Below are 10827 nucleotides of genomic sequence, written 5' to 3' on the forward strand. Positions count from 1 at the left end.
CTGAGCACTGCTGGGCCTAGCAGGGGCAGGGAGACCAGCCACTCCGCATAGCACCCAACAGAAAAACAACCAGCTAGCTAGCTGCCTTGCCTGGCCTCTACCCCTGGAACCACACACCAGGGCAGGCCCCCAGGCTTAGCTCCCATACCCCTTTAAACTCTGCAGCCCTGCCCCTCTTCCCCCAGGACCTGTCAAGCGCAGGCCAGGCTGCTCATTACCTGCTGCCCGGCTATTTCTCTGCCCTGGTGGCCAGCTGAGCCCAGGTTCCCCGGGAACCCTTTTGCAGGGAGTGCGGCCTGCCTCAGCCCCTCTCCCGCTATGGCCTCTCTGCAGCTCCAGCGGCTCTGCTGCCAAAGTCTCGCTGCCCGCCTGGTGTGGCGCTTCTGCCTGCAGGGGTGGAGTGGGCTGCACTGGGCCTGGCCGGGCGCCGCCAGGGCTGGGGCAAGGTGGCTGGCAGAGCCTCAGAGACCAAGCTCCATGCTGCCAGGGGGACAGTGGTTGCCATCACTGCCAGCAGCTGCCTGGGCACGGCAAGGGAGAGCCGGTGACTTCCCAGCTGCACCGAGCCCCACTACCGAGCTCGCTCTCACCAGCTCCCCTGCGTTCCTCCTTCCACCAGGGATCCTGAGCCGCGCCCTGCTGTGGCTAGCAGGACCCGCCCAGGACCGCAGGCGAGCCTCCCGTGAATGGGACGGCAGGCTGCGCTGGGCCGCTCTGCACTGTGGCATGTAGCATGAGCCCTGGGTGGTGTTTTGGGGAGACTGGGCGGGGGCTGGTGGTGTGCTGGGAGCACTGGGGGGGCAGTTTCTGCTGGGGGAGGTGCTGTGTCGGGGGGGCTGGGTGGTGTGCTGGAGGGACTAGGCGGTGTGCTGGGGCTGGGGGCAGTATTTGGGTGGTCTGGGTAGTGGGATGGGGGAGGCACTGGGGCTGGGGGAGCTGGGTGGTAGGGGGTGCAGGGGGGGCCTTAGCAAAGGGGAGCAGGGCTGGAATAGTGGGTGGATGGCAGAGCTGGGTGGGGCAGAGGGAGGGCTCTGGTTCCCTTGCAGGTGGGTGACCTGTGGCTTGGGGGTAGCGGGGCAGGGCACATCCCTTTCACATCTCCTCTCGCTCCTCAGGTGTGGGTGAAGTACTTCCACACTGCTCACTTTTGGGCCTTGTTCTGCCACACGCTGGAGGCTGCTCAGCTGCTGCAGAGACCTGCAGGCCACAGGTGGGGCCACGTGCCTTCCCTTGCACTCCCCGGCCCTTTGGGGAGACAGCGGCTCCTCCCCGCCCCACACCCCACCCTGTTATTCCCTCCCCATCCTCTGAGGATGAGGCCCCTCCGCAGCTCTGCTCGGGGGCCAAGCAGGTGCCCCCATTTCCCACCCCACTCAGTCCCACGTCCTACAGTGCTTTGTGCTCAGGCCACCCTATTTCAGCTTGGGCCTGTGTGAGCAGCGGCCAGGCCTGGCTGCAGGGGCCCTGGCCCCGGCGGGGGCTGGCACTGGGCTTTAGGAGCTGTGCTGTGGGAGGGCCTGGCCAACCACTCTCCTCTTGCTTTGCTCATGTCCTTGACTCCCTGCTACCTCTTGTGCTGCAGCCTGTCCAGCACCCAGTGCCTGTGGGGCGTCCAGCATCTCCTGTCCCCTGCCAGTGCCAGGTAAGCCGTAGCCCCTGCCCTGCCACAGGCTCATGCCCCTTCTCCCCCAGGTGTGACTCGCAGCACCCACTGGCGCAGTCCCTGGCTGTGGCTCACTACACTGCTGCCTATGTGCCCCTCTCTCTGGTCCTGCTGGTGAACCCGCTGCTTCTCTCCAGGGCCCTCTGTGCAGGTGAGCCAGCCCCACGCCCTGCCCCAGGGCCCCCCCGGGAGCACTGGCCCCGGAGCAGAAAATGAGTTGGGCTCAGGCTGAGCAGGGGGCTAACGGCATCTCTCCTGTAGCCGCAGCCCTGCTGAGGAGGCAGATGGGCAGGTACACAGCCAGTGAGCGGCTCCCGGAGCAGCAGCTTAGCGGGAGATCCACCAGCATCACTGTCACCTTCACTGCCTGGTAATGCGCCCACCCCCTCACTGACAGCCCCCTTCCTCCAGGCCATCCTGAACCCTGTGTCAGGGCTCCTGCTGTCCCTGGCGTTGGTGGGCAGCCAGCGGGCAGAGCTCTCAGCAGGGACGGGCAGAGCAGCAGCGAGGACTCTCCTGAGCCTGTCGTGGGCCTTGTGGCTGCGCCTGGCCAGTTGTGGGCCCCGAACCTACTCCACTTCCTGGTCTCTAGGGCATCCCTGGTGAGTAGGGGCAGAGCAGCCCTGCCCCCGAGGGCCATGGCCGGGGCAGCAGCTGGCACTAATGGCTTGCCTGAAGGCCCCTGGTCAGGGCTAGGGAGCTGTGCGACTTGCCCTGCCCTCTGGGGGCACCCCCAGCTGGGGCACAGGCAGACTGCTAGGGCGCCGGGAGCAGCTCGCGGTGCAGGGGCCAGGTGCATCTGAAATGCTGAGTCTCTACCCCTGTAAGGACTCTGGCCAGCAGCCTGCCTCTCACATGCAGAGGCCTGGGGCTGCAGGGTGGGGGGCCTCTCTCCTCTCCCCCCCCGCCAATTTCTGGTGCCATCTGCATCTTATACCTCCTCCGCAAAAGGAGCTGGCCTGGTGGAGACCCAGGGGGGGCGGAGGGGGAAGAGGGCAGGGAGAGCTGAGCTTCCCTGGGAGGCAGTGGGGTTCAGCCCTGTGCCAGGGGACAAGGGGCTGCTGCCCCCCAGCCTAGGGTGGCAGCTGGTTACAGGATGCTGTGGGGCTGGCAGGCCCAGCATGTCTCCCTCCCTTGGCAGGACCTGCCCCCACCCTCACTGTCTCCCCCTCCCCCGCAGAGTTAATCTCAGTGTGGCAGAGACATCTGCTCTGCATCCGGAGGACTGGAGGGAGCGGCAGGGCGAAGCTGAGGGCACCTGCCCCAGGGGATGACTCGCCAGCTGAGGGCACCTGCCCCAGGGGATGACTCGCCAGATGGACGGACTGACGGCTGCTGCAGTGTGAATAAAGGCTGCTGTGCTCAAGCCCACTGGCCGCACCTCCCCCAGCGTGGGCCAGGCTGGCCCCGGTGGCTGAGTGCCTGGGGCGGGAAGGGGTCACAGCATCTGCGTGGGCTGCAGACGGAGTTGCCTGCTTCCCCAGGCTGGCGGGGCAGCAGACTCTGGCTGTGGGCTTGAGCCAGCCAGGGCCTGGCAGGAAGAGCCCCTTGCCCTCTGAGCGTGCAGCCCAAATTGTGCCCCCACCCCCCACTCATACTAGGGCCTTCCCAAGGCCGGGGGGCGTGGAGGGTGGGGGGGAAGCTGTGCCTGTGTTACGGAGTCCCCGGGCGATGCTCTGGAGCTGCTCCCCATGAAGCCAGGCAGGACTCTGGGGCAGTCGCCTTCCTATGAGCAGCCTGTCTGCAGGACACACAGCTCACACGGCTTCCACCTTCCTGGGTCTGACCTCGGAGCATTCAGCATCCTCTGCCCCTCCGTGCGCTTCCACCCAGGCGGGGTCCTGGGGAAGCCAGAGGGTCCTGCCCCCCGACACCGCAGTCAGACTGGACTCTCAGCCAGCCAGTAAAACAGAGGTTTATTAGACGACAGGAACATGGTCTAACACATAGCCTGTAGGTGCAGAGAACAGGACCCCTCAGCCGGGTCCATTTTGGGGGGCAGTGAGCCAGACAACCACGTCTGCCCTTCACTCCATGTCCCAGCCAGCCCCAAACTGAAACTCCCTCCAGCCCCCGCTCCTCTGGGCTTTGTTCCTTTCCCGGGTCAGGAGGTCACCTGACTCCTTTGTTCTCCAACCCTTTAGCTCTCACCTTGCAGGGGGGAAGGGCCAGGCCATCAGTGGCCAGGAAACAGGGTGTAGGCCATTCTCTGTGTCCAGACCCCTGCACACACCTGCCCTCTAGGGCTCTGCAACTATCATACACCCTTATCCCACCCTCTAGATACTTAAGAACTGCATGGGAGAAACTGAGGCACCCCCACACTATTCAGAGGAACCATTAAGAACAGTCCCACTTCGTCACATCTCTCCCCCCTTTGAGATCGAACTGAGCAGGGTCACTTTAGCCGGCGACCTGGGGAAGTTCGAAGCCACCAACGTTCCCATGGATGCTCCAGCATCTCTCCCATTCCTTGGTAGGAGTTACACCAGGCCCTTCCAGTTTCACGTCCTCCCTTAGGTCAGAGGTGGTTGATAGCACTTGCAGGGTGCATGTGGGAAGGTTTATGCAGCCCGTGCCCTTTGGGCACCCCAAAACCCCAGGGGGGTCAAACTGGGATTGGGTCTTCTCCCCAACAAGCTGGCCAAACACATCCACTTGGTTATAGGACTGTTTAACTTTCTTAACAGCTTTCACTTCATCTGAGACCTTCTCAAAGCTATCCACACTGGCTCTTTCAACAGGAAAGTTAGTGGATCCATTCACAACAGAAAATTTCTGGCCATTAGGAACTGAAACTTTCTTGATTAAATCACTTTCACACCCTTCAGTGGCAGTAAACTGCTTGCGAAGACTCCATGAGGATTCCTTTCCCTAGGGCTTTTCTATGCAACAATTCACCCCTCACAGAATTCTGCCCTTACCCTCTTCACCTAGGGCTTGCTCTAGAGGAACACTTTCCTGAGCAACAACAGGCTGTTTCTGGGTCTCCCTTACATCCAGAATCACCTCTGGTCCACCCGGCAGATTCCTACACAATCCCCTTTCAGGCAAACTTACCGACTTCCTAGATAAAAGGTTAGAAGCATTCTCCTTCCCTTTGCCACACACAAGTTCAGGAATCTTTTCCTTCTTGCTACCAGTTTCCACACCCTCAGTAGGTAACACAATCAAATCACCTTCATGCTCTCCTTGTGCCCTGGCTAGGATCTCACCCTGATTAGACAGAGTTGCTCCACCCTTTCCCAACAACACACTAGCAACCGGCAAAATACAAGCACCAGAATTGTCTGGTCTCTGGGATTTTACATAGACACTAACTGGATGCGACCTAGTTACAGGGCCATTCTCCCGAGCAGACACAAACTTAGGACCCTTCCCTTCCTGGGCTTTAGCTGAATTCAGAATAAACTCTGAGACAACTGCACTACCCTCAACCATCACAGGCTGAAAGGCCCCTTCTGTCTGCTCCACAGACAAAGAAGAGCCGGACACACTTTCTCCTTTACCAGACACACAGCTTGGGATCTCTTTCCCCTTGTCCCAGCAGACAAGGCTGGTCACAGACAACTGCTTGGAGACCGGAGTAGCTCCCTCCGTAGGCAAGTCAATAGCCCTGACAGACACAGGAACATTTCCTTCTCTGTCACAATTCTCCACCCAGGTAATAGGTAAGGTCCAGGGACACTCCTTTTCCACTCTCCTCGCCTTCCCACCCTGCTGACTAGACAAAGCCATCAGCTCACAAGGCTGCCTAGGCTCATCCAGACTCTCCTTACCCAGCACCTTGCCACTCCCAAAAGATCCCCTGCCCTGCCTGTGTCTCCCCCCGCTCAGCTGGGGTCTCCGCTCCCACTGTGCTCAGCCCTGCCCTTGCTGTCCCAGTGGGGGTAGGCAGCGAGCTCACTGCTTTCCTCACTGCATCAGAGTCAGCGTGAGCCCCTTCTCCAGTGTGCAAGGGGGGCAGGGAGCATCTCTCTGTCCCACCCAGCCCCAGGGGTCTGGTTACAGGCAGGCAGGTAGCCTGAACCTAGCAGCTCCTCCCCCCTGCCAGCCAGGTCATCTGCATTTTCACTGACCATTTCCCTCTCCGCCGATTGGTTCCCTGGATTCAAATTCAAACCCTTGGCAGTTACCGGAGCAGGGCCTGGATCCTGTCCCAAAGAGACACAGTCACCCCACAACAGGGTCTTGCAGCTGGTATCCTGGAGAACCCCAAAGACCAGCCAGCCCCACCCCTCCTGTGTCTGCACAGGGATCTGGGCCATAGGCAGGGCGAGGGGCTTCGTCCCTTGGACCCTCACCCAGCTCACACAGCCCCTCAGCCTCTGAGGCTGCACCACCCAGGGCCTGACACCAGTTCTCTCTGTCCCAGGATCTCGCCACCCCAGGAATGTCTCTCCATTGACCATCACCTTCCACTCCCACTGGAGGTCCGAGGGGCCTGACCCCAGGAAACTCCACACAGACATATAGGTTGGGACCAGGAGTGGGAGCCTGTCCACCTCCCCACACATCTGGCTGATGGAGTCTACGGCCTTGGGACCCAGCAAGGGAGCTAGACACCGGGGCTTTTCCGCAGGGTCCCCCTCGTTCAAATCTCCAGCCTGCTCAAAGGCAGTGAGGTGGGAATCCACATCCCCACTGTCCTTAACCAGGGGCAGCAATTTAGTCCCAAGGTTCCCTGCGGAACTGGCCCCCCGGGGTCTATCCCCACTCACCCCGGGGAGGTCCCCTATGCCTCTCCACTCCCCCATCGCCAGTTCATGCTGCTGCTGCTTCTGCAGCTCTTTCTCGGGCTCTCGCTGTCTCCCACGGTCCTCTTGCTCTCTCGGACTCAGCTCCAATCCCGTCTGTCTCCGATCCCCCGATGGGGAACCCAATCCTGAAGACCCCCGTCTGGTCGGGGACAGGAGTCTTGGCGATGCCTGGCTCCCACTCCAGCTGCTCCCAGATCCTGCTATAGCCCCATTTGGGGTCAGGAATCTGTTCCTTAGAGCGGTCATCCTCCTCCAGCTGCACGATTAACTGTGCCTTGGTGAAATTTCCAATGTGTAACCCTCTCTTTTTGTACAGGGTTACAATGTCCTTCTTAAGGAGATGGTGATAGGCCATCACTCCACTGTTCCCAAGTTGTTGTGGACTCACAGGCCTGTGTGCTCTCAGCTTCCCACGGTTTCCAGGGAGAACCCCTAGTGTGCCAGCCCTTCTCGAGGTCACCTCCTCTTTGCCAGGGTCGAGCTGCAGAGTCCTCCGCCCCTGGGACTGCTCGCTGCAATCCCCCGGGGGACCCTGTTACTGCAAAAGTCCTTCTCTCTGGTCACACACTCCCAGGGGTTACCGTCCCCTGAAACCGTCTCTCTCTGAATCTTCAGCACACCTGGTCCCCGTCAATCCCCCTTCATTTTACTGCTCCCCAGTCACTTACTGCAGGAAGCGCCATCCACGGGGTGCAGTACATCCCACCGCTGCCACCAGTTGTCACGGAGTCCCCGGGCGATGCTCTGGAGCTGCTCCCCATGAAGCCAGGCAGGACTCTGGGGCAGTCGCCTTCCTATGAGCAGCCTGTCTGCAGGACACACAGCTCACACGGCTTCCACCTTCCTGGGTCTGACCTCGGAGCATTCAGCATCCTCTGCCCCTCCGTGCACTTCCACCCAGGCGGGGTCCTGGGGAAGCCAGAGGGTCCTGCCCCCCGACACCGCAGTCAGACTGGACTCTCAGCCAGCCAGTAAAACAGAGGTTTATTAGACAACAGGAACATGGTCTAACACAGAGCCTGTAGGTGCAGAGAACAGGACCCCTCAGCCGGGTCCATTTTGGGGGGCAGTGCGCCAGACAACCACGACTGCCCTTCACTCCATGTCCCAGCCAGCCCCAAAACTGAAACTCCCTCCAGCCCCCGCTCCTCTGGGCTTTGTCCCTTTCCCGGGTCAGGAGGTCACCTGACTCCTTTGTTCTCTAACCCTTTAGCTCTCACCTTGCAGGGGGGAAGGGCCAGGCCATCAGTGGCCAGGAAACAGGGTGTTGGCCATTCTCTGTGTCCAGACCCCTGCACACACCTGCCCTCTAGGGCTCTGCAACTATCATACACCCTTATCCCACCCCCTAGATACTTAAGAACTGCATGGGAGAAACTGAGGCACCCCCACACTATTCAGAGGAACCATTAAGAACAGTCCCACTTTGTCACAGCCTATATTTCTAACTACAGGGGGAACAGGCTCCTGACCCCCCCCAACACAGCTATGCCAGCCCCTGTCCCCTTCCACCCACGGCTAGGCTGGCTCTACACCCCACCCTTGTATTCAGGGGGTCAGGCAGGAGAGTGAGGGGAGATGGTAGCTGGGGGGCACAGATGGGGCGGAGGGAGGGTGCAGTGCACCAGCCACAGGCTGCATCTAGCTGACTCAGCCAGTTTTATACCAGCCACCACCCCCAGGCCCTGCCCAGCCTGGCAACTCACCCCGCCCCACCCCCACTAGCCACTGCCCTGCTTACACTGCGAGCCACAACCAGCTCCCCTGGTGGGAGACGCCGAGAGCTCCCCCCACAGCCAGGGCCTCCCCTCATAGCCAGGGCCCTTGTTATACCAATAAAATAAAAACCAGCAGGATCTTATTAAAGGGGATAAAACAAAATGTCACATTTATTGTGAACACAGAAAGAATCATAGTAGGCAGTCAGAAAGAAAAGGAGTCCTTGTGGCACCTTAGAGACTAACCAATTTATTTGAGCATGAGCTTTCGTGAGCTACAGCTCACTGCATCGGATGCATTCAGTAGCCAGTTGGTAATAGCTATAACATTTCATTCATTCACACATTCATTCATACACACACACAGGTGCTGCAGCTGCTGTATAGTTACCAGTTTGTAGCTTGGGTTCGTAGCTTGGGGCAGCTAACTGGCCAGGCTAACTCTGCCTCTGGGTCCCGTGTGGTTGATCACCCATCAATTGCAGACATGACTTTCAGCCTAGGACCTGGCTTTGATGTTTTTTCAATTGTATTTTTTTTCTTTTCTTTTGAGGGTGGACTCCTCTTACTTTGTCAGAGCTGTTATCTGCATCTTCAGCCATTGGGTGTTTACACTTTATTTCATCAGGACAAGCTGGGGCTGGAGTTGATTCATTCCATCATCCATACTTACCTCATTCACACATCTAAACTACACTCATCAGATTACAGCCAGGTTTTTCAAAAATGAAGGTTGCAGCATTTACAAAATGGAGTGAGCATTTTAAAATGAAGTTTGGGACAAGTTAAAATGGAGTTTGAGTTACAATATGGACAAGTGTAAGGAATGGCAAACAGTGAGCAGAAGTTACAGTGTTGAAACAGGTTTCAGAGTAGCAGCCGTGTTAGTCTGTATCCACAAAAAGAACAGGAGGACTTGTGGCACCTTAGAGGCTAACAAATTTATTTGAGCATGAGCTTTCATGAGCTACAGCTGAATGCATCCGATGAAGTGAGCTGTAGCTCACAAGAGCTTATGCTCAAATAAATTTGTTAGTCTCTAAGGTGCCACAAGTCCTCCTGTTCTTAATGTTGAAACAGTGTAAGTTTCAGCGATTTAAGCAGCAATTGGATTGAAAGTGAAACTCAATTAGCCAGTTATTGGGGTAACCGGTTTTATGAATGAATGTTGTTTCATTCATAAAACGTTGCTTATGAAGTTATATTAATAAAATGAACAATTAAAACCAATCTCATTGATTAGTTCTACACCCTGCCCCGCCCCCCACAGCGCCCCCTGCTGGGAGAGGCTGGAACAGCTGGAAGCTCCCCCCACAGACAGTTCCCCTGTCTTGCCCCCACAGCGCCCCCTGCTGGGAGAGGCCGGAACAGCTGCGAGCTCCCCCCACAGACAGTGCCCTGGTCCGCCCCCACAGCGCCCCCTGCTGGGAGAGGCCGGGAGCTCCCCCCACAGCCAGGGCCCTGCCTCGCCCCCCACAGCGCCCCCTGCTGGGAGAGGCTGGAACAGCTGGAAGCTCCCCCCACAGACAGTTCCCCTGTCTTGCCCCCACAGCGCCCCCTGCTGGGAGAAGCCAGAACAGCTGCGAGCTCCCCCCACAGACAGGGCCCTGGCCCGCCCCCACAGCGCCCCCTGCTGGGAGAGGCCGGGAGCTCCCCCCACAGCCAGGGCCCTGCCTCGCCCCCCACAGCGCCCCCTGCTGGGAGAGGCTGGAACAGCTGGAAGCTCCCCCCACAGACGGTTCCCCTGTCTTGCCCCCACAGCGCCCCCTGCTGGGAGAAGCCAGAACAGCTGCGAGCTCCCCCCACAGACAGGGCCCTGGCCCGCCCCCACAGCACCCCCTGCTGGGACAGGCAGGAGTAGCTGGGAGCTCCCCCACAGCCAGGGACCTGCCCCACTTCCAACATCACCCCCTGCTGGCAGAAGCTGGACATTCTCTGCAGAGCTCAGCTTCGTAATCTGTGCTCATTGTTTGGCTTACACTTTGCTCCAGGCCCTTCCCTTCCTGTGGGCAGAGGCAAGCGCTGAGCCAGGAGATAATGCTGCTGGCAGCCACCCCTTGGCAAGACCTGATCCTCTGCCCTGCTTCACTCCCCTGTGTGTGTGTGTGTGTGTGTGCGCGGGCGGGTGGGGGGCTGTTCCAGGGCTATGGGGCTGATTAATTGCCCTGGGGGCTCAGGCTGCAGCCCGGCTCTGGGACCCCTCACCTCATAGGGTCCTAGAGCCTAGGCTCCAGGACAAGCCCAAGCATCCACATCCTAGTGCAAGAGCCCCTTAGTGCCCATCCCAAAAGCCTGGGTCAGCGGGTGTCTGATTGCAGTGCACATGGCCCCTGTGGGACATGCCCAGGCTCCATAGGAGGAGTGTGGGCCAGTGGGGAACTGAACCTAGGACTTCACGCAGGCTTGTGCCCTACCCACTGGGCCAGCCTTCCTAGACAACTGCCCCCCCAGCTAATCCCACCCACCACCTCCTCCTAACACTAACCCCCGCACTTGACCCCCCAGCCCCCTCAGACACAGCTCCACATCCAGCCCCCCAATGTCCCTGATGCAGCCCCCCAGACAGCTCCCCACCCAGCCTCACCTGACCCCCCACAGTCCCCCACCCCCTCAGACACAGCTCCTGATACTGCCCCCCAGACAGCACCCCCCTGACAGCCCTCCCAACCTAAACAACCTACTGCCC

The 10827-nt window shown here is 59.4% G+C and overlaps 1 pseudogene; it reads left to right on the top strand.

Moving 5' to 3' along the window:
* The first annotated feature begins 318 nt into the window (after window positions 1–318).
* On the top strand, window positions 319–2849 carry LOC125643221 (G-protein coupled receptor 143-like; annotated as a pseudogene).
* The last annotated feature ends 7978 nt before the right edge of the window (window positions 2850–10827 follow it).

Source organism: Caretta caretta, chromosome 9 (assembly GCF_965140235.1).
Source record: "Caretta caretta isolate rCarCar2 chromosome 9, rCarCar1.hap1, whole genome shotgun sequence".
Taxonomy (NCBI): Eukaryota; Metazoa; Chordata; order Testudines; family Cheloniidae; genus Caretta; species Caretta caretta.